Source organism: Galeopterus variegatus, unplaced genomic scaffold (genome assembly GCF_000696425.1).
Source record: "Galeopterus variegatus unplaced genomic scaffold, G_variegatus-3.0.2 Scaffold4526, whole genome shotgun sequence".
NCBI classification, from domain to species: Eukaryota; Metazoa; Chordata; class Mammalia; order Dermoptera; family Cynocephalidae; genus Galeopterus; species Galeopterus variegatus.
This window is the reverse complement of record NW_007730637.1, coordinates 120,550-144,933: the sequence shown is the minus strand read 5'-3', so window position 1 is coordinate 144,933 and position 24,384 is coordinate 120,550.

The window sequence follows — 24,384 nt, the reverse complement described above, 5'->3', positions numbered from 1 at the left end:
CCTTTGCTGAAAGCAATCCCAAGTGAGTAGAAATTACAGCCTCCCCTTCAAAGATGATCTGGGCCCACATTTTGGAACTGGCTAATAGACTTGGACACATAGAGCAAAGAGACATAAAAGAAAAACTGTCCTGTGGAGAAATCCACATTAAAAGGTATGAATCCAAAAGGTCTTAGACAAGAGAGAGAAACAGGTTTCCATATAAAGCACTCAGGCAAATAATAAGGAAATATAACAACATAGACAATATATATACATATATATATATATATATATATAGCTTGTAATATATATGTGTATGTGCGTGTGTATAAATTTATATATAATTTACATTACATTCATATTTAAATATATTTATCACATATGTGTATATATGAACATATGTGTATTTTTGTGCATAAACACAAACATACACAATTGGCCTAAAAATCTCCCTTAAGGAGAGAGTCATTTTTGTTGAGTGAATGCTTTACTTCAGCCCCTGGGAGACTGGGCCTTCGGTGCCATGACACAGCCAGTCACTAAAAGTGACCAGAAAATTATGAGTCTTGCCCTAGATTCCAACAGATAAGGTGAAAACTAGTCCCAGAGGAAATATTTCAAAGGAGCGTGGGAGACAAATTTAAATGTTTTCATTATTATATCACATAAGCTTACTTGTTTGATACAATGGGTTCAGATGGTAACTTGCTGCATGTACACCATAAGGGAGAGGAAATTGTTATGGAAGGAGAAATAGGCATAAATAGGAAAAATAATGAGTTTTCAAAAACATACTGTGCATGGAAATCTTATTTAGTCCTTCCATTCATTCGTGCATACTTTCATTAGTTTAACAAAACTTTAGCACAAGCCTGCAAGGCTAAGAACTGTGCTTAGCATGGAGGGTGGTGGGTTGAATAGTAAACAGTACAAATGTGGTCTCTGTCCTCATGAGTCTCACAATCTCAAGGGTTGACACCAGAGGCGTAGAAGATTGGCTATGAATTGCCTTTTTACTTCAGTTAGCACAGTGTTGTTACATCCTAAGAACTTAAGTGTTAGACAAACGTAGTCAGATTTCACCAAAAGCAAATGGTGAAAAAAGAATTTGCTGCCATGGAGAGATTTACTTTCAGTGTAGATCAAATCATTAAAGGCTTATTGCAAGAAGAAATGTATTAATAAAGTTCTCCTGCAAACGTAGGATTAAGTACAAAGCAATTAATGAAAGTGAGCGTCACTCATTCACATGGGGGGAAGGTATTATACAATCATGTCAATGCTGTTGTGACCTTTGTTTCTGCAGGCAATGACAACTTTGGAAGCAAAGCTTAAGCAATAATTACATTAATAATTGGGCCAGTTCCCATCCAGAATTTTTCCTGGCACTCCAAATTTTCTTTTCCTGGTGGGGTTATTAAAAAAAATAATTGGGCTAGTAAATTGTCCTATGTAATGCTGTTCTGGAAATTCCCATGAATATGTTAAAAGGGCAAGTTAATTAGAATAAAAGGAAAAACTAATGGGTTTCTTCATCAACTCCCATCTGTTAAGAACTCATAATTATACCATACCTTCATTGAAAAAAACGTAGACAGATACAGGAAACAGAAGGAAGATCTACAAATCCTTTTCCTGTTGGAAAGGTTCTAGCTCAATTCCCCTCTAACTGGTACACTGAGTAGATAAAAGCTCAGCGTAGTAAAATCTCTACTTATGCAGTTCAGCATCACCATGGAAACATCTCCCCCTCAGTGAAATAATGAGATGGTAATGAAAACAGCTGCCACATAATCTTCCATTCATTCGTGCATACTTTCATTAGTTTAACAAAACTTTAGCACAAGCCTGCAAGGCTAAGAACTGTGCTTAGCATGGAGGGTGGTGGGTTGAATAGTAAACAGTACAAATGTGGTCTCTGTCCTCATGAGTCTCACAATCTCAAGGGTTGACACCAGAGGCGTAGAAGATTGGCTATGAAAGTGAAAAATGGAAGTAGCTAAAGGGAATGACCAAATCAATTACTTTTTTTAGATTAGGAAGATTTGACCTCATTTATAGCCTGTGAGGAAAGAGCTGGTAGGGAGAGGTTTAAAAATAAAGGAGGTCCCCCCAAAGTCCAAATCCAACCCAGCCACAACTGAGTCTCCACCAGAAGCCCCCTGGGATCCCCTGCTGGAATGAGGGGGGTACCATGGGCCTTTACCACAACCCCCTCTCTCCTTCTTCCTCCTCTCCCTACCCTTCTCTCCCCTTCCCTCCCAACTGCTCCACAACATCATCTTAGAATGTAAATAATAATAATAAATAAATAAATAAATAAACTTTAAAAATAAATAAATAAATAAATAATAAAATGAAAAAAATATATAGGAGAAAATAAATGATAAAGTAAGACCTAGAAAAAGAGGGTAGAATCTGGACTTGAAAATTCTCACATACATCCTGGGGGAGAGATGATGGGGGTATGTGTAGGTATGTATAGGTAGCAGGAGAAGGAGTAAATAGTTGTTCCAGTCTGTCAGCCTCTACTCCTGCATTGCTGTAGAAAGTTAAGGACACCTGCTGGAAAGAACTGCAGAGCAGGAGTCCCAGGGAACTTCAGGAGAGAACAGTGAAAGTGTACAATAGCCTATTGAAAAGTATGCAAAGCCGCCTAGTGGTTGAAATGAGTTTTTTCTAGAATCAGAAAGGGTCGATGTGAACCCTAGCTCTCTAACTGCAACCTGGAGCAAATGACTTTATGCTTCAAATCTTAAATTACTTCACCTGTAAGATAAGGTTAATAATAGTACCTGTCATAGGGTTGTCGTGATGATTAAATGAGATAATGCTTGTAAAACACCTATCACAAGGAGTGCTCAATAAATATCAGCTATTACGTATAAATAAAAAGTAAATAAAGAGGACTGGCAGATGACTAGAGCTTTGGGGAGAATGTATATCAACACACGACATCTTTAAAAGGACTTTTCACACAGTATTCAAGGACCAACTGAAATTGGGGAGCTTATATTTGGAATGGCTCCATTCTATACAGTTAGGCAACAGTTTACATCTGTGCTTTGCAGCCTGGCTATGACAAGGGAAAAAAAAAGAAGAAGAAGAAGAAGAGGAAGGAGAAGGAGAAGAAAAGAAAAGAGAGAAAAGGACAAATTGTACAATTGGTACTGAGTTGAAAGTTTGCAGGCAGGGATGGCCAAAGAACATGTAAGGATGCTAATGAGAAGATTTGTCATCCACTATGAGGTACATTGTCTGCAGAGAAACGAGTGTAGTGGAAGAAGTTGATAACAGTGGAGGTGTTAGGAGTCTTTCTCCCTGGACACCTGGGACTGGACCTTCGTCCCTCCGCATTGTGCAGTCCTCTTAAGTCCCCTAAGTACCTCTGCAAGTGTCCTCTCTTGGGATCCTGCTCCAGCCATTGCTCTTCCTCACAGTGTTGGTCAAGCCCTTTGTTTCTGGTCCCCCTCTGTAACCCAGGCTTGTTCTTGATTAATGTCATCCCCACTGATGGGCCTTCCTGCTCTACCCTCCTCGGCCTGTCTGCTGTAGTGCCCCCAACTGCCATTATGAGGTCGCTGTCAGAAGTTGGTCTTCTCCCCCTGAGTGGCTTTGTTTCAAGTAGACAGGATGAATGTCAAAATTTTCATCCTTATGTATATCAATCAGAAGACCTCTGCTGATGACAGGTATGAATGATGGAAGACACTAGCCGTTAGATAATACATCACTTTCACAGTTGCGTTTGGTAGGTTTAAAACTTGCAATCTTTATTCAAATGTGCAGAAATGATGATGGAAATCTCATACTCTTGCCACTTCAATATCTTAAATTCTTCTTTAAAATTTAATGTCTTTAAGGTAGGTAGTAAGAGAAAATAGAGTTTTCCTTCTCCTCTTCCTCCTTTTGGTTTTCCCTTCTCTCTCCCAAATGAACTAAATATCCTGGGGATTTGTGTATCACCCTGGTATATTTGTGTGTTGAAGGTGAGGATAGGGAATATCTGGTGCACAAGCTGTGCTCTGGTTAGATGTCTCTTGTCCCATCTGGTGTTCAGGCATCATAATTTGGCATTTGCTGTGTCTTAGCTGCCCTTGTTTGGCCTTTAGGCATCTGCTGCTGATATTCATGGTGCCCGCTGTGGTGTCTGAGCCCATGCATTTGGAGGTTTTCTCCTACTAGTATCAGGCCTTTTCTAGTCCCCAAGGCCTCTCAGTTCTCCTACACACCCCGTGAGAGCTCAAGGACAATCAGCTGTTTTCCCTTCCCATGCTGGAATGTGCGGGCTTCTGCGAGGGTGACTTCAGGCTCCACATCCAGACAGCCACTTCACCTGTGGTTGTCAATGTGCTATCAGTACCAGGGTTCCTGCAAAGCTTCTCTAAGAGGCCTGTGTTCTTCTTCTAAGTTTTTCTTGAATTTATCCTCAACCTGTTGGGGCTTTCTAGCTAAGGCAGATTATAAATCCTACTCATGCCCCTTTCATCATCTTTTTGACAGCTGGCCGAAAATTTTCTCTCTGTTCATAGTGGTGAGAAAGAGTCCCTGGCATTAAATAGTAAATTATTCCTGCTTTTTGATTTGTAGTACACACCAAAGATTTTTCAAACCATAAATTGTGACTTTGTAGTAGTTTATAAAATCAATTTATTTTTGTTAAAATTAAATAGAATCAAACAGAATAGAAAATACTGCTCTATCATGTAGGATAAATACTGTTTTGTAAACCTTCTGTTTTACATGTGTGTGTGTGTTACACCAAATCAAGATGTAAAATGTATTTAATTTCTGTGAGTTACTGTCAAAAAGCAGTTTGAAAGACTCTGGTATAAATTTTGCTCAGTTTTCCAAGCTCTGACTTGTTGGGGACCTAAAATAGTTTAAGTTAAATTGCTCAGTTTTTGCAGACCAGCATGCTTTGACATATTATTGATCTTTACCATAAATTATCAGGAATCAGTATTAACTATTTCAGCTTCTATCATGGCTTTTTCTGAGGCAATAAATATCATTGGCTGATTGGGTAAAGATGCTTGTGACAAGAAGAAAGAATAGAAAAAGAAACTTGGGACTAAAATCTTCATAAATTTTCTGATTAAATGCTTTCAGAATGCAGACCAGCAATTAACTCCTCAGTGGGTGAAGATAAAAGGATTCAGACAGTTCCATATAAATGAAACTGTGATTATTTTATATAATAACTATACATAACATTTATTGAGCACCTAGCATGTGCCAGGGATGAGAACACAGAGATAAGAAATTTCTGCTTACATTCTAACTGGGTAAAAGAATTCACAGAGTTCCATATAAATGAACCTAAATTATGAATAATTCAGTTAGTGCTAAGAATGTAATTCAGCACAATGTTCTAAGGACCCACAGAGGAAGAATGTAGAATTGCAGGATTTCAGAATGAACTCTAAAATTGGAGTTCTCCTATTGCATTTGAACTCTAATGATAAATAGATATTTCCCTGGCAACAAATGAGAGGAAGAGTACTCCAGGAAGAACAAACAGAAACATGGAGAAAGTACATTAATGCACAGTGTGTGCTCAGGATGACTACACAGAGGTACACACAGAAGTGTTAGATGGTGAGGCTGAAAACAAAAGATTGAGGACAAACGAAACATGGGAGGTTCTTAACACAGTCCTGGCAATACCATATTAATTTTATTGTTCTGTACCATGCTTAGAAATTTATACTTACCTTTGTGGGTAAATGCGAGCCAGCAAAAGTTTTAAGCAAGTGTGCGATGTTTCGATGCATTTTAGAGAGAGAACTTCAAGGAGATAAATGCAGGATCTGTGTGTCACAGCATGGAAGAAGTTGGTAGAATAGAAAAAGAACAATGTGGCCAATTGGAGGTAGGAAACAAAGAAGCCAAGGAGTCCCAGATGCTCCTAGCTTAGTGGATCCTGAGATGCCACTCACAAGAGAAAGATCACAGGATCATAAGTGTAGTTTGGCACAAAAGTAGAACTAGGGGAGGAACTGATAAAGGGTATCAACAGTGTAAAGAAAGTACTCTAGTGTGGGCTTCCAGGGAGGGAGGACTGCCTGGCAAAATGTGCATCTATCATAAGTACATTTCTTCTCTTGTACTTTGTTGAGATCTGACTGGCCACATCAGAATGGGGCAGAGTGAGAGAACATATGACCTGGATATAATAGTAGGTGTGCATGTGCTGAGGTGATAAACCCAGCTGAAGGCTGAGGAAGTCCTGGCATCTGGAGTGGATAAAGACAGGCAGTAGGTGGTAATGGAGTCAAACCGCTTTGGACAAGGAAATCTATTGAGGTGAGAGAAAGTGTCCAATGAGCAACCAAGTGCAATGATATAGATATCATATTGATATATAATGATAACAAAAAAAAAGATATAAAATATAGTCCCAGCAGACAGACAACTACTAACAAAAAAGTATGTCAGCAAGTCACCCATTCACTGGTTGGGATCTTGGAAAGAGAATCCTAGTGCCTGAGACAGAAACTAAAAAGGCAAAGGACTACAGACCTATGGAAATGGAACACTAACTGGTTATTCAGTAGGGTCGTAGGTAGGGAAACCAAAACAAGTATCTAGGTATAAGTCTGAGAGTACAGTTTGGGAAGTGGGTCTTGGAAACAAGGTAGAAGCCTGTTACCAGGTGATCAGGAAGAGCACTGGAAAAGGAGTTGATAGATAACCAAGTTTAAGTGTCAGCCAATGTTTCTCTTTCGAGCTAATATGTTGTAAGCACTCAAGGAAGTTTAGACAAGTATCTTTGCCTAATACCCAATCTCAACCAATTAAAATCAGAATCTCTGGGGGTGGAGACTGGACATTGCTTTTTAAAATGAAAACTATCAAAAATGTTGTAAGCAAAATTTGAGAAACACTAGTCTAGAGGGTTCTCAACCTTAGCTGCCCATTATAATCACCTGGATAGCTTTAAAAAAAATCCTGAGGCCAGATTCTACACCGATAAATTCTAATTAAATGAGTCTGGGGGTTGACTTGAATATCAGGGCATTTAAAAGGTCCCCAAATTATTCTAATGCACAGCCAAGGCAGAGAGTCATGGTCTAAAACTACACTGTTCAATATGGAAGCCACCAGTCACATGTAGCTACTATTAAGCACATGAAATGTAGCTAGTCTGAATCGAGATGTTCTGTAAGTGTAAAATACATACTAGATTTCAAAAACTATGAAAATAATCGTGTAAAATATACATTAATAATTTTATATTGATTACATGTCGAATATTTTTAATATATCAGGTTAAATAAAACATATTATTAAAATAAATTTACCTGTTTCTTTTTACTTTTTAAAATATGGCTACTAGAAAATTTAAAATTACACGTGTGACTCACATTCTATTTCTAGGATGGCGCTGGTTTAGAGCTTCTTACGTGTTTCCAGCCTAAAGTCCAGACTGGTCCTAAGGACTACAGTTGTGCTGAGCCTGGGATAGCCCAGCTATGGGAGGAAAAAGGCTGTAGAAACTGAGAACCAGAACCTGATAGCCCGTGGCCAAAGTATCTTTCCCTTATACAACATTTATTTAGTTATAAAGTTAAAGAACATCACAAGGGAACATTAAAAGTAATCCAGCTGAACCCATTTGATTTATGAAATTCTCCCAATTAGCTGTTCTTGGGTAACAAACATTTTCCTTTAATAATGTAAACATCTTGAACCTGAAGAAACTGTTACTCACTGATACAGAATTCAAATTAATTCAGTCAGATTGCTTTCCTCATAATACCCAAGAGAAAGCTGTGGGTTAAAATCTGAGTTTGGATTGGGGGTTGGGGGAGGTAGGACAATCTGGAACAGAGAGTACACTGGAGAGTGGGATGGGCCTTGGAGGAGTCCTCCAATGGGAACTTAGGGCAGGAAGAAGATACTGACATTGTAAATCGGGGTGGACTAGGATACTAGACTAGATATTAAAAGGGTACCAAAAAGTTTTTTATTTCAAAATTTTGCCGAGAAAACTAGACTTCCTTTTTTGCAGTTCCCATAAGTCTGACTAATATTACCATATTAAAGTTTAGGAGTACTGAAATTTAAAAAGGCTTCTAAAAATTGGGAATTGGCTTTGTAGGACACTGACTGCTCACTGGAAAAGTCCTCACAAAATTTAGCTATAAACAGCACCTGGATTTGCTAAATGGCAATAAATCTGGAAAAACTAAGCATATGATATACTCGGGGGGTGAGAGTTTTATAGCTTGGAGTTACTGGCTCTTTGATGACTAACATCCTCGAGTTGGATACTTTGGACAAGAAGGAAAGGATTCATTTTCCCTTCGTATTCCAGAGCCTGCCCTGATGGGCAGTTCAGAGTCAAGATCAGTAAAATGGACATAGGAATCTAAACTTGACTGGTAACTTTTTGACATCCAAGGATTGATTTTTAAAAATTCTGTTTCATGTACCTTGAGAAAGAGGTTTCTGTTTCACCTATCACTTCCTCCCATGAGCTCGTTGAAACGAGTTTTATCTGTGTGACATTCAGCAAGTGCAAGCTTCTCCTTTAAGGGGACACATTGAACTTTTGGATGCAAAACAAGATCCTTAGTAGGGTGGGAAAAAGCAATCCTAGCCAAGCAAAGGTGGTGAAGAAAAATTTTAGGTCAGCCAAAATAATTTTGAACAGATATCTAAACTAAATGTATTATTGGCTCACAAAACAAAACAAAACAACACTTACATAATCTTTGTGTGAAGACACAAATTTGACGGAAAACTTGACAAGAAGAGAAATTTCTAAGACTACAATGGCAATGCGTTTAGTCAATAGGCTTAGAAGAGTTTCTTGCAGATGCTTTGATCTTCACTGATATTTTGGGGGCTTTACTCTTCTCAGCTTTATAAACCAAGATCCATGGCCCAGAACTTTGAATATCAGGCTGCTTTCTGATTTCTGCTTTCTGAGTCCCAGAAATGGCTCTTCATGTAGTACAGTTTATTTAAAACCCACAGGCTTTATTTATGTACTTTCTCAACTCTATAGCACTTATTCCATATGATTGGACTAAGTATATAGTCTATTGCCTCTTTTCAAAGAGGAACACTTTATTGCCCCCAAATTACAGGTCTGTGAGCTTGACAGATTTTCCTTCTCAAAGGTAAACTGATTTCTTTCTTGATTAAAAATCAATTCTGAGACTCTTAGAATATATTAGGAACTAGAGTTGAAGCCCAGAGAAGCAACTGCAGGAGGAGCTGAAGAGGCTCTTAGAAACCAGCTTCACAAAACCTCACAAACACCTTAAGAAAATGTGGCAATTATGGAATTGGTTGTGTACCAAATTCCCAGCAGGGCTTTTACAGTTTCTGCTCCATATGAGGTTATTACTTTTCTATTTTTATAAAGCATACAAATCTAACAGAATTGAGCATTGGCTCAAATGAACGGAGTATTGTAGTAATCTAACATTTTCTAAGTAATTTTTTAGTAAAACTATATCACTTTCGCTTGTAATTATTAATGGAACTCCTGGTTTTTAACTGAGTACATGTCCATTGAATAAACACAGCATTTCTCAGCTACTCATGTAGTTAGATATAAATGCTAAATAAGTGTTATTGAATGGGGTAAAAGTGGAAGTGCTGAGCACAACTTTTAGGAAGCATTACTAAAGTGAGAGGGAATACTGGGTTAAATAGGGGTGCCCCAAAAGTTTTGTCCACCTGGAAACTGGAAAAAGGGTCTTTGCAGATGTAATTAAGTGAAGGATACTGAGATGAGATCATCCTGGATTCAGACAGGGTGGCCCTAAATCCAATGACAAGTGTCCTTATAAGAGAAAGGCAGAGGGGCATTTAAGACACAGAGACATGCTGGGGAGATGGCAATGTGAAGATGGCAGAGATTGGAGTTATGCAGTCCCAGGCCAAGGAATACCTGGAGCCAAAAGAAGCTGGAAGAGCAAAGGAAGAATTCTCCAGTACAGTCTTTGGAGGAGACACAGCTCTGTCCATACCTCAACTGATTGTCCACACCTTGATTTAGATTTCTGGCCTCCAAAACTGTAAGAGAATAAACTTCCATTGTTTTAAGCCACCAAATTTGTGGCACGTTGTTGCAGCAGCACTGGGAAGCTAACACGAGGCTATAGAGATCATCTTCCCCTTCTCCTCTTGTGCTGACTGACCTTTAAGCCTGGAACCCCAAAAAACAACATGGAACTATGAAGGATCCTTGAAATTAAAGCCAGACATGACTAGACATGGCAGAGAAACCCTGTCACCATGGCTCACCACCTCTAAACTTAAAATGGAAGAAAAATATCTTCTTTAAGCCATTGCTATTTTGAGTTTCCCTGTTACTCATGTCTGAACCTAATGACAATCAATACCTCTTATACTCATTTTGTGTGATTAGCTTGTCATCTTCCTAGAGGCAATCTGACATGGGATTCATCTTTGCATTCTTTTTAGACATTGGTGTTAGTTGTATTATCGCCACTCAACGGACATTTGCTGAATGAATGGGTGAATTCAACTGACTCTTCCAGTCAGTACATAGAAGATTAAGCTTCTGAACTTCATCAAAACTTAATAAAATCTTAGTTTTATTACTTTTTTGTTTTTCTTCTTATTGAAACATAGTTGATTGTACATATCTGTGGAGTACAGAGTTGAATATCAATACCTATGTGCAATATGTGGTACTCAAATCAGGATAATTAGTATATTTAATATTATACAATGTAACTGTTTTTCGTGGCCTTTTAACAATTCCTCCCTCATACCCCTTCTTCTCCTCCTTTCCTACCTCTGGTGGCCTCGGTTCTGTTCTCTGCCTTTGAAAGTTCAATGTATTATTTTGACTGTTGTATCTTTCTTTCTTCCTTTCTTTTATCTTTTTAGCTCCCACTTAGTGAGGAAATGCAATATTTCTCTTTCTGTGCCTGGATTATTTCATTTAATATAATTTTCTCTACGTTCACCCATGTTGCTTCAAATGGCGGAATTTCATTTTTTTAATGGCAGAGTAGTATTCCATAGTGTATATGTACCACATTTTCCTTATCCAGTCACCTGACAATGAACATTTAGGTTGGTTCCAACTCTTGGCTATTGTAAATAGAGCTGTAATAAACATGGAGTGCAGGTATCCCTTTGACATGATTTCCTTTGGGTATATACCCAGCAGTGGAATTGCTGGATCATATGGCAGTTTTATCTGCAGTTATTTGAGGAAACTCCATACCATTTTCCATAATGGCTGCACCAATTTACAGTCCCACCAACAGTGTAGGAGGGCTCCCCTTTCTCTGCATCCTTGCCAGCATTTGTTCTTTTCTATCTTTTTGATAATAGCCAATGTAACTGGGGTGAGATGATATCTTAGTGTGGTTTTGATTTGCATTTCCCTGATGCTGAGTGATGCTGGTGATGTTGAGCACTTTTTCATGTGTCTCTTGACCATTCATATATCTTCCTTTGAGAAATGCCTATTCAGCTCTTTTGCCCATTTTTAAATCAGGTGTCTTGTTTTTTATTGTGAAGTTGTTTGAGTTTTTTGTATATTCTGAATATTAATCCTTTGTTGGATATATAGCTAGAAAATATTTTCTCCCACTCAGTAGGTTGTCTTTTTTCTTTGTTAATTATTACTTGTGCTGTGCAGAAGCTTTTCAGTTTGATATAGTCCCATTTGTTTATTTTTCCTTTTGTTGGCTGTGTTTTGAGGGTCATACTCATAAAGTCTTTGCCCAGTCCTACTTCCTGAAGTGTTTCTCCTGTGTTTTCTTTTAGGAGTTTTATAGTTTCAGGTCTTATATTTAAGTCTTATAATACATCCTGAGTTGATTTTGGTATCTGGCAAGAGGTATGGGTCTAGTTTCACTCTTCTGCCTATGGGTTTCCAGTTTTCCCAGCACCATTTATTGAAGAGATAGTCTTTTCCCAATGTCTGTTCTTGGTGTCTTTGGTGAATATCAGTTGTCTGTAAGTATGTGGGTTGATTTCCGGGTTCTCTATTCTGTTCCATTGGTCAGTGTGTCTGTTCTTATGCATAAGCATGTAGTCATGTATTACTTTTCTTTTTTTTTTTTCCTTTTTGTCTTTTTTCGTGTCCGGCAATGGACCACAACCCTCAGTGTCGCGCCCGTACCTGACCGGGACCGGCAACGGGATCGCAACCCTCGGTGCTGCGCCCGCCCCTCGCTCAGCCAGTGAGTGGGAACCGGTCTGTATGTGGGATCCGAACCCTCGGCGGGAGCGCCGCCACACTCCCAAGTGGCACACTGTAGCAGTGCGCCACCAGGCCGGCCCTGTATTACTTTTCTAATTAAAATATCATAAAAAGATTTTTAAAATCTTAGTTTTAATTATAATGTTTGCTCTGTGATGATAGGCACATAAAAGGAAGAAAATTAGGAGACTGCAGCCATTGTTGAGAGAATGTAAGAGACAGAGATACCATTTATTTTTAAATTCCCACAGTATGTAGTGCCCACTTCCTTCTACTTCCTATTCTTGCCCTAACGAAAGGCCTTCCTTCCCAATAGTGTGGAAGTAAATTGGACAGTCTTCCATCCAAATCTCAATCTAAGATGGAGCTAGAGAAATCAAATTATAAGTTATAGTGCATGTGGGACCTTTAAAGGAATATGTCTTACCTCCTCCAAAGCCAACATCTTTCACTAGTGGGAGTGGGGAATGGAGGAGTATATTTTGGAAAGCTTCCTCAAGTCCAAATAGCCATCAGTGACAAAGTGACACAATCTGTCACTGGACCCAGAGATTAAGCCAACATCTTTCACTAGTGGGAGTGGGGAATGGAGGAGTATATTTTGGAAAGCTTCCTCGAGTCCAAATAGCCATCAGTGACAAAGTGACACAATCTGTCACTGGACCCAGAGATTAAAAAAAAAGAGAGAGTGATCCACATCTCTTCTTATTTTAATTTACATTTGACAATCCCAGTGCTTACAAAAACCAGCAAGGGGCAGATTTTTACATTTCAAATCTGCCATACAGTTAGTTGGAGCAGAACCATGACAATAAACTTGCCAATAATGACATTTAGATTTGGTGTTAACAAACATCGAATATATATGATTTCCAGATTCCCGTTGCTCAAAATATTTGGAGTGATCTCTTTCCATTTCCCTACACAGATGTTTCTCAGTTTACAATGGGGTTATACCCAATAACCCATCATAAATTGAAGGTATCAATAAGTCAAAAATGCATTTAATACACCTAACCTGCTGAACATCATGGCTTAGCCTAGCCTACCTTAAAAGTGCTCAGAACACATACATTGGCCTACAGTTGGGCAAAATCATCTGGCCACACAGTACACTACAGAGTATCAGTTGTTTGCCTTTATGAGCATGTGACTGGGAGCTGTGGCCCACTGCTGCTGCCCAGCATCATGAGACAGTATCCTACTGCTTATTGCTAGCCCAGGAAAAGATCAAAATTCAAAATTCGAAGTATGGTTTCTACTGAATAGTGTCGCTTTCATGTAACCCATAAAGTTGAAAAATAAGTCAAACCATCGAATCATCATAAATGAGGGACCATCTGCGTTTAAACATCACTTTGGTTCTCAATGTCCTGTAGTCACATGGGCACAATAAAATAAAATCAGCCCCAGATATATTCAAGCACAACATTCAATGTCACTTGAAGTGATGGGGTCAATAAAAGGGCAAAGGGCTAATAACCTCTTGCCTTACTCTTAGTCATGTATTCATTTATTAAATATTAACATATATAAGGCACTTTTCCTGATTCTAGGATTATAAAGTTAAATCAAATATGAATCTGTCTTTCAAAAATTTTATTCTTCTCATAGGTAAATGGAATAGAGATGAATAGTTGTACCTACATCACCCTCTCTTTATCCCCTAGTACTATAGCTCCTATATTTTTTAACTAGGCATGTGTCCATGTGGAATGGAGGTTGCATTTTTCAGCTGCCTTGGTTGCTAGATATGGACATGTGATTCCACCCTGGCTAATGTCATATAAGTGAAAGTGTTGTACAAAACTTTTATAATGGGTCCTTAAAGTGCAAAGGTGATGTTCTTCTTCCTCCTTTTTTCCTTCATGCTGGTTAGACTGCAGATATAATGGCCCCAGCTTGAACGACTATCTTGGACCATGAGGTTGGAGCCATGCTCCAATGAAGGAAGAGCAGCCGATAGCAGAGCATAGGTTGGTGACACCACAGAGCACTGAAAAAGCTCTCAGCTGCCTCCTTCTGGACTTCATTTATGTGAAAGAGAAAAAAAATTATTTGTTAAGCTACTATTACTTTAGATAATTTGGTAATTTTCAGTTACATGTAGCTGAGCTTAATCCTAGTTAACACCAAGATATAAGATGCTTCTAGAACATGGGAATGACCATAGAGAGAGACAAATACAATGTTGAGGTTTCTTAAGAAAGGGAGAGATTAGTTCTGGTTGGAAGAATCAAGAAGGCTGTATAGAGTTATTTGCATTTGAAACATGTAGAATTTGAGCATGTGGAAATGAGGTGGGAAAAGTGCAGTCCTATGTGGGATGTGAAAGGATATTGGTGGGAGATAGACCTGGAAGGCAGCCTGGAGCCAGATAGTAAATGAACTTAAATAGAACCAGAAGAAGTTTGAGCTTTCCTTAACAGGTAATGGGGAACCAACAAAAGCTTTTGTATAGGATCAGTATTTTTCTTTGGAAAGATTATTGAGAGATCATATAATTATGGAACATATTCAGACCTTGATAATGACAATACCTAGTGATGCTATGATAGTTCTTTCCAACCTTTTCCCCTTGAGAGTACCAATAGAAGTAATAGTATTTGTACAGCATCCTAGGTTAAACAGACAAGGCCATTAACCACTGAGGGCAACTGGCCCATGTGCAACTGATCCAAGCCCTATCTGGGAGCCCTGAGGCCTGCAAGGATTAATATATCAGCATACCTGCTGCCTATTCCCTTTTTGGCATGCCAGTTAGGCAGTTCTGCCATAGGTGATCGATTCTGTTGTTAGAGAGAGGATGTTTTTATTTAGACATATTTATGTGAACAATTAAGAAATTAAACTTGAGTGAAAGAAGAGACTACATTCTATTATTAAGATTGGTCCCTTTGATTTCTACATAAACCCTGAAGAATATCATTCAATAAAATGAGAGTGTAGGTTGTGGAATATACTATAAAGCATATGTACTTCACAGGGCCTGGTTTTCTAAAGTCTTGCAGTTTCAAACATTGACCTTGCAAGGGCAGGAAATTTTCCTCAGGGTATAAGTCTCTGTTGCAAGATAAGAATTGTGGCATAGCAGGTTGCGGGCTCAAAGACAGACTAGTTACTGATTGTTATGTAAACATACTGAGAAATTGCTATAAGAAGGAATGTTTGCTAGGATCAAGCTTGTGTTGATAAGACCACTTAATTGTCTACTGGAATGTCATCTGGCTTGTTTCACTGAAAGTTACCAGCCTATATTGTTAAACTATAACCCCACCTTTATTCTCTTCCTGTAACTTTCTGGTCTGGAAAATAAATGCAGGAAGAGAATCCCAATTCGGTGTTAATTTCCCAAATGGAAGGGTTGGCTCTTGCTTGAGCATTCCCAGGGAAGTTAACCACTTCAGGGCTTCTCACTGCTCAGAAGAGATGGGCTTTGAGTAATCCTTTGCATCTCCATCACCCAGGGGAAGAGGGGTGACAAATCCATGTGGGCAGAAGCAACACAAAGCAACAGTAGGTGGTGATGACATTAAAATGTTTACCTCTCTCCATCCACTCATATTATATACCTATATAACATGCATACACACACACACACATATACATCAAGGAGAAATGCAGAAACCATTCCAAGTTTTGCCAAATATAATTTTGCATTCATTTTTATAAACAATTATACACATTTTAGAAATGGTTAATTTTCACACTCCAGTGACTAATATCCTCACCCCCTACGCCCATACCATATGGTTTTTTCCTATGTTTCTTTTACACATAGGAGAATATGGAGACAGGGATAGGCCCAGGGGAGCCAAAGGCATGCAATTCCATAAATAAAAGCTCCTTATGATTTTGTCACATTGACCAGTCTCTTAGAGATTCTGGTTGACACCTTTATTAATAAAAATAAGCATAGTAAGAAAAAGAATAACTAATATGCAGAATGCCAGGTGCTAGCTGCTGAGTACAAACATAATCTTATTTCATGTTTGCAACAATATGGAGGTTATGTAGGTTCTGTAGGTTCTGTTATCCCCATTTTAAGGAAAACCTAATTTTAGGATAAAGTTTAAATCTTTTATATAATTTTCTCCTGCTAGGTTTAAAAACTGAAAAAAACATGAAGTGTACCAGGTTTTTTTGTGTGATATGTGCCTGGGAGTTATTCTGCATATACTCTTGTTGGGGCCCTTACAAATATAAAGCAAGACAAAACACCCCGTACAGAAGTGTTTGGGTTAAGAAGTGGGGGGAGGCATTGTTTTAATGGGGTAGCCTGAGTATTTTGGTCCTTGATGACCTAAGTAAACTCTACCTTTGGCTATTTCCATCAGCGAGATGCAAAGAAACACATATATGAGTCATTTTTCTTTTTTACAAGACAGTTTTCCTTCAATTAAATCAATACCTTAAACAATCTCAGAAAATTCAGTGTCTTAGATATCTTTGATATTGCTGAAAATTAGGGCATTCATGGAAAATTATTCATAATAAATTCTATTCTGCATTATAGAAACACAATCTTGACACAGAACTATTGCCATGATTTAAGAGGATTGTATTCTTCAAAAAAAAAGTTTATCTTAATCTATTCATTTTTGTATTATCTTATCAACTTAAAGGAACTGAGAATAACAAGATACATGGAAAACCTACATCTCGAGCCATGATTTTATTCCTAAAATCAAATCTATTTTTAACAAGTACTGAGAGCCAGGGACTAATTTTTACACAAAATTATGCATTCACGGAAAAACTGTGAATGAATCTACTGCTTGTTAGAAGAACATAAGTGATGGAGTAAACTGCCACCTAGAGTTGAGATTTGAATTTAGTTCAGTATACAATATAAAAACAATCCTATCAGTTAGAGATTTTTTAATGTCTCACATTTGTAACATGTACATAGAGGTCCTTTAGTGTAGAGTTCATTTATTCTTTTCTCTATAGAGTACATGTATCTATAGATTTGAAAGGTCTGCAAAAAAAACAACTAATTTTTTTCATAAAGAAAATAGAGGACTAGTCTTCCCTTGTCAGAAAGGATTAGAGTGGTGGAGGTCAGAGGCTACTGGATGCTAGGATCACTGTCACAATCTGGGTAAAGTATTAAGATTTAACTATGACAGTTCATTGTTCTAAGGAATGAAAAGCTGATATTTCACTTCCTTAACTAGGTTACTCTAAAATGAGACCCTGTCAGAACCCTTGAAATTATGGGACAGACAAAATAAAACCCAGAGAGCTTAATAAATTGTGAACAGCTCATTCCCCCCACCAAATCTGCACCTAGCTACAAGTGTGAAAAGGATTTTGACATCTAACCACTGGTGCAGCACAGATTGAGTTTTAACTCTGTGTGTGTGAGTCACGGTTGAGTTTGGCTTTTCTAGGTCAGGCAGAGAGCGTCTATGAGATGAGTGCTTACGAGGGAGCTATTTCTAACTCCTCACCTGCAAAATTCTATGTTGTGTGTTTGTCGCATAACTGCCCTGATCTTTCAACCCTGGCCATGGACCTGGTTTATCTTTGTCTCTCGATGCATGGAAAATAGGATGTTGACTCTTTTCTGCCTCATATAACGTCCTACTTCTTTCTCCTATTTCAATATATCCTGATTCTTATTCTCCCACCCACTTTCCCAGGACAAATTTATCATTCTCATTTTCCTTCATAAAATTCTCTTTCAACATTCCTTTCCCCTCGTTTCCATTGTTCACTTTGTGACCTCCATGGCCCAGTCCCCTTAGGGCAAATTGTGTTTAATCCTGCCCGTTTCCATCTCTTCTAAACTCTGCCCAGGTGTCTGCATCTCATACAGCTTTCTCTACGAAGCTCTTGCCTTCCTCTGCTTCTGTAATCAGCCAAAAAGGAGTCAAGTTAGGCTTCCTCCTCATTCCCTAGAAATATCTGTATTGTTCAACTACATTCTTTTACTTCTCATTATTTGACATTTGCACCTTATTCGTTCAATCAGCTTACCAAGTATCTATGCATCTTCTCTCTTCCTGCCTCACTAAGCCATTTCTGTCCATTTTAGAGGATTTCAATCTTCATTGTTGGTTTCTCCTCCCATGTCCAATCATAACATTAGTGTCTTTCCATCTGCGTTGGAATATCTTACAACATGACTTGAACTCTCCCTGTGAAAGGAATTATGCTATATGCTTTGCAGTATTTATTACTTCATCTTTTTGAAAAGCTCCATGAGGTAGGTATTATTATTGTCCCATTCCTCAGATATGGAAGCCTGTGCACAAAGAATGTAAGTTGCTTTCCCAAAGGAACACAGTAAGTGATAGCGCTGAAATTTGAACTCCAGAGTTAGACTGCAAGTTCATAGACGTAGTCACTAGGCTATATATTGCTTCCATGCCTCAGTATTTCTCTTAACTTTTCTTTCAACTACATCCATTCCACATTAGCCATGAATGGCAAGAGATATGAGAGAACCTAGATTTAGGTTGCTTTGAGAAGGGTTTGGGAAAGTCAGCTCACTTCAGACTATTGCAATGAAAAAACACCATGGAACCAGGCAGCACTGCTTAATAATCAAAAAATGGTAGGAAGGATTTGGAATCAGACAGACAGGGATGTGATTCCAGTCTACCAGCTGTGTGTCTTTGTGTGATTATTGACCACTCAAGTTTCTCTTGTATAAAGTGGAAATAGCTATTTGTCTTTAGCCAATGTTATGATTCTAATCCAAAGTTCAGTCTCTTTTTCTTTTTTCTTTTTCTTTTTTTTCCTTTCTATTCCCAATTATGTCTCTTCCAACCTAACACTGTCTTTGGGCTGGCTGCTATTTGAACTGATAAAGATCCTGAGCCACAGCCCTATCTTTCCTTCTCTAATCTCTCCTCATTGTTCATCCTGGTATTGCTTGACTCTTGTCAAAGTGCTAAATGTCAGGCTAATTCTTTTGATTAATAAGTAAATTCCAAAGGAGATTTTCTGTAGGAAAACTGTATGTTAATGCAAGGTGACAGAAGAAATTCCATAGTCCTCATAAAATCATATCAATGAGACAGCTGGTTAGTCTATATAATAGGAAAGTAAGGCAAATATACACATGGATTCTGTTGTCTATCAATTAGGGTATAATTAGTATATAGAGTATATACATATATATAATATAGGTCATAGATTTTTGGAGGTTATTAGATGAGATCATGCAAATCAAATGCTTATCACAGTGCTAGACTCAATAAATATTAACTATTGCTTTCATTACTGTTCTATACGTGGGTCTACCTATTAAAAGTCTAATATTCCAGGCAAATAAAAATAATAGGACATACTTAAATGGAAGGGGAGATACCATGATCAGGAAGATGGTTTTTCCAGGGTGAGGCTTATCTCTTGCACTCCAGATGTGCTGAACCTAGCGATTGCCACAAATGTGGGAAACTCAACTGCATAATTCGTGGTAGTGGGGGACCGCATTCATGCTTTCCCATGGGGAAAAAAAACAAAACAAAACAGAAAATGCCTACTTGAGAAGTGGACACTACTCTGCTTTCATAATTACATCTTTTCAGATTAGATTATGCTACTCACATACAACCAGTTGTAATTTACTTGAATTTTGATCTATATTTGCTTTTCTTCAATGCTATAGATTGAAAGGGGCTTTCAGAATAAATCCTATAAGGGGAAATACTATGCAATATCAATATTGCTTAATCAATATCAGATCATTTCCATACACTAATTCACTTGAGAACACTGAAAATATGCTATAGGAGTTGCATGTTGTAGGTGTTTAGAAAACGGAAAATATAGGGAATTATTTTAGCATGTTTTATTGTTTACTGTTATATTCCAGCATGGGCAAAGAAGAAACCTGGGACTTGTCTGGTCAGTAAAATGGACCTATGGCAGGGTTTTTAGTTTTGTCTCAATTCTAATAAGTGACATCAAAGGTGGACAGAAGTTTCAGGAGCAGTTGTGCACAAAAAAGGCATATCCACAATTGTTCCTGAGAAAAAAAATCTGAAATCTCCCACAATCTTGAAAGAAGCTGGATTGGGAAATAATTGGATCAACTGAGTACTGTCAATAAAATGTTTAGAAAAAAGCTGAATTCAGGTTAATTTTTGTATACAGTTTGCCTTCTAAAATAACTCTTTGCATTAATCTGGTCACACAAACAAGTTTTGCCCTGAGTATGGCGAAACCTTTAAGGTACTGTTCTGTCATGAGATCTACAAGGAAATTGTGAGTGGCAAAAAGGTACAGAGAGACAGAGTTCAGAGCCACATGAGTACTCAGGAATACTGCTAGACCTATGAGCTACCTACCGAGTGGCCCTGGCCACATTATTAAACTCTCCGTGTCTGCATTTTCTTATCAGTAAGACAGGGATAGTAATAAACCTATTGCCTAAGGTTGTCTAGAGAATTTTAAAAGATAATACCTAGAAAAGTACTTAGACCAGTTCCAGAACATAGTATTTGCCTATTAGATGTTAGCTGTCATCATCATTATCATCATTAACTCTGCATTTAAAATTAAAAGGATAAAATGGTTCATCTGAATACTTGTTCCCTGGAAGCCCCTTCCAGTGATGGTAATTTTAAAAATTTTCTTATCTGCTGTGAAGTGTTTCAACGTTGTCACAGAATGATCATACCTTTGACATTTTCTTTAGCTTGAGATTATTAAAGACATATCAGTAGAAAGTCCTCTGATACTATTGGAAAGGAACCAATAATTATTTTCTTCTTTAGATTTATTCCAGTCTAAAAATTTAAAAACCATGTTGTCAGCACAGCTCCCAAGGAAGTTGTACTAGTTCTTCATGTTTGAGAGGGCTTAGTATTTTCAGAGCTACTTCAAGTATTAATTAAACATCTCTATGAAGCAGGTCAGTACTCTCATCTTTCAGAGTAGATAAGTGGGACACAGAAGTAAAATAATAATTTGGCTTAGGTCATGAACTACCTCATCATTTGAATTGACTTCCTGTCAACTAACTAGTCTGTGCTTCAATTCGATAGGTCAATCTACAAGAAACAAAATATTAACATTACTAATTTGTATGTAGTGAATCATCAGTGTATCCTATGCTTTCATGAATCTGAAATTTGCAGCTCATGTTCCGGCTGCCTGAGATGACCTTCCTTCCCTAGCCCCCTTATTTTTCTAGTTAATCTCTACTCATGCTTTATGCTTTACATATTACATATTACATATTGCCTGGCCTTTCTGTCTTATTTAGAGTCTCCTAGTCATTGTTCCCATAGCTCTCTGGATCCCACAGCTTATCTCTAGCATGGCACTAACTAGGAAAACTGAGGAATAGGAACATTTTTTTCTTTGTCTTTATATTCTCTAGCATGATTCCTCACACATGATATTTGCTCAACAATATTTTTGAATGAAGAATGCTTAAATGGTATGTGTATTAGTCAGGATGGGAGAAAATGTGCCAAAATGACAAATACAGCTAAGTTTATTTCTCACTTAATATAAATATCCAACACAGGTCAGCAGGAGGCTCTGTCCCAATAACTTAAAGATGCAGCCTGACAAGACTCCACCATCTTGTCATGCTGCATTGTCTGAAGCAGGTAGACTTCTAGGTTGCCAACGCAGGAGAAAAAAATGCTGGAAGAGTGCACACTGGAAATGAAATTCCCTGTGACAGTAATTCCCATCCAGAATCATTGGCCTACTTACATGACACTGGAAACAGATTTAAATTTCCTTAAATCCCTAGTCTGCATGCATTCAATGGCCAGCATCTGTGACTCTCCTTCTACAGCCTGCCTTTGGGTTATGGGAGCCCCTTTGCACAGGGAGCCAGAAGTGCATGACACAGACCCTCAAGTGGCTGCAGGTAATGACTGTCTTTTGCAGGAATACTAGCTCAACTCCCGTGCCTCAGGGTGGGACAACTCTCAGGAATTGCTTCTCCTCAGAATTCTCCTGTGGGACCATGCTAAAGCCTGTGGGACTTTTGGCTGAGCTTATCAATATTTCTTGAGATATCTTGCTTGGCTTTATTTCATGCTCTGTTTTGATTCTATTGCTTTCTTACGAGTCTTCCTTGAGAACATTTTCTTAATACATCCTCTGCTTACACATTCTTGTCTCAGAGACTGCATCTGGGGAACTTGACCTAAGACAGTGCCACCTAACTAAAAGGTGGGCAGAGAAGTATAATGCATCAAGTTTCCAAAGAGAAATGATATAGGTGAGCACTATGATGTCTACCACAGCATAATGAAAAGCAATTTGGTGATTAATCCAAGGGTTAGATGACGTGGGTTCAGCTATTTCTAGGAACAAGAACTACACATAGAAAAGAAGAAAGACAAGATTGCAAGGGAAGGGGGTTACTGAGAAGAGTGACTCCACCTAGGGGTAAGATACCAAGGAAGCCAAGCCAGTAGTTCAAAAGGCAAAGCTGAAAGAAGCCCTGGGCTTGGTTCTAATAGGAGTCATTTTTTGAGGTGAGCCAGTTGTGAATAGTTATAGAGATAACAGGCAATACCAGGGTATATTTAGGGAAGATTAAATACTGGAAGAAGCTAATTTGATGGCAGTCTGGTTATGGCTCATTATTTCTCAACAGGTCCTCGGTCAATGACTAATAGTATGGGGAATTGGGGAAGAGGATGTGGCCTTTTGGTAGAAAGATTGTAGTAAATTCTATACAGGGTCTCTGGGTGTTAGAGAGTGGACTAGAGGTCTCAGTTTCTTTGGTATACCAGATAGGGAAACAAAGGCAGAATCCCTGTTGAATGAAGTGAGCAACACTGTGAGGGTTAGAGATAGGCTGCTCTTGATGGGCACAGTTTTGCCAAGATCTCACAGATGCTCTAGGTTACTGGTCCTGTAGTTATAGGACTCATCCCAGACACCTCTGGCTGATTTTGCCTGCTCTGATGAGGATAGGCTAAACCTTCCATTGGATAGAGATTCCCTGGTTATGAAGTAAGATATTTTCTATTAACGCTTCTAGATTTTGAGTCATAGTTAGAAAGGCTTTCCCTACACCCATGTTTTAAAGGGATACACCCACACTTTTCTCTAGTACTTACTAATCTGATGTAATATTTTGCATTTAGATACGTGAAGCATTGGGAGATTTCTCTTTTGTATGGATAAAGTATGGATCTAATTTTGTCTTTTTCTAAAATTCTAACATTCAAATTCAATTTTTTAAAAAGTTTATCATTTTCCCAGTGATTTAAACTGCCACCTTTATCACTTGCTTAAATTCCATACATACTTGGATCTGTTTCTGGACTTTGTATTCTGTTCAATTAGTCTCTATTCATGTATCCACACCCTACTTTTTTAAATATAGAGGATTTATTGCATGCTTTACATCATGTAAGACTAGTCCCTACTCATTAAATTTTCTTTATTTAGAGTCCCTCTACCTATTCTTGCATGTTTATTTTTCTTGCGTGAACTTTAGAATTGACCTATCTTAATCAAACAGCAACAACAACTTCAGGGTATTTTTATTGAAATCACATTAAGTTTACATATTAACTTAGAGGCAATTTACATCTTTACGATATTAAGTTTTCCTTTCGAAAAACAAGGAAAGCCTTTCCATTACTTCAGGTCTACTTTCTGTATATAAAAGTATTTAAACATTTTCTTACATAGATTTAGCACATTTTTTGTAAATATTTTATTTCTGTCCTTATAAGCATTTTTCTCCAGTTATGTATTTTAAGTGCTGATTGTTTCTATTGGTGAAAGCTATTGATTTTTATATGTTAATATCTGCTACCTTATTCAATTTTTTTTTCTTATTTGTATTAGTCTTAGTATTAATTATCTTCTGTATTCTAGGTATATCAACATATCATATGTTATTAGATATAGTTTTACTCTTTTTTTTTTTACAATTCTTGTACTTCCTTTATTCTCTCTTATATGATTACACAGGCTAATACCTCTGGTCCAAGCTTAATAGTAGTGGAGTAAATCAGCATCCTTGCCTTTTTCCTGACTTTAGTGGGGAGATTTCCAGTGATTCTCTATATACTACTCATCATGTTGTGAAAATGTATGACAATTTGTAAAGCAAACGTATGTAAGTCTGTATGTGGAGTGGAGCCTGAACATTTGTTTTATAAAAAGCTTACGAAGTGATTCTAATGTAAACTATCACTTTAGAATATGTTTCTTAATAATATAAGGTATAAATAAGTAAATTA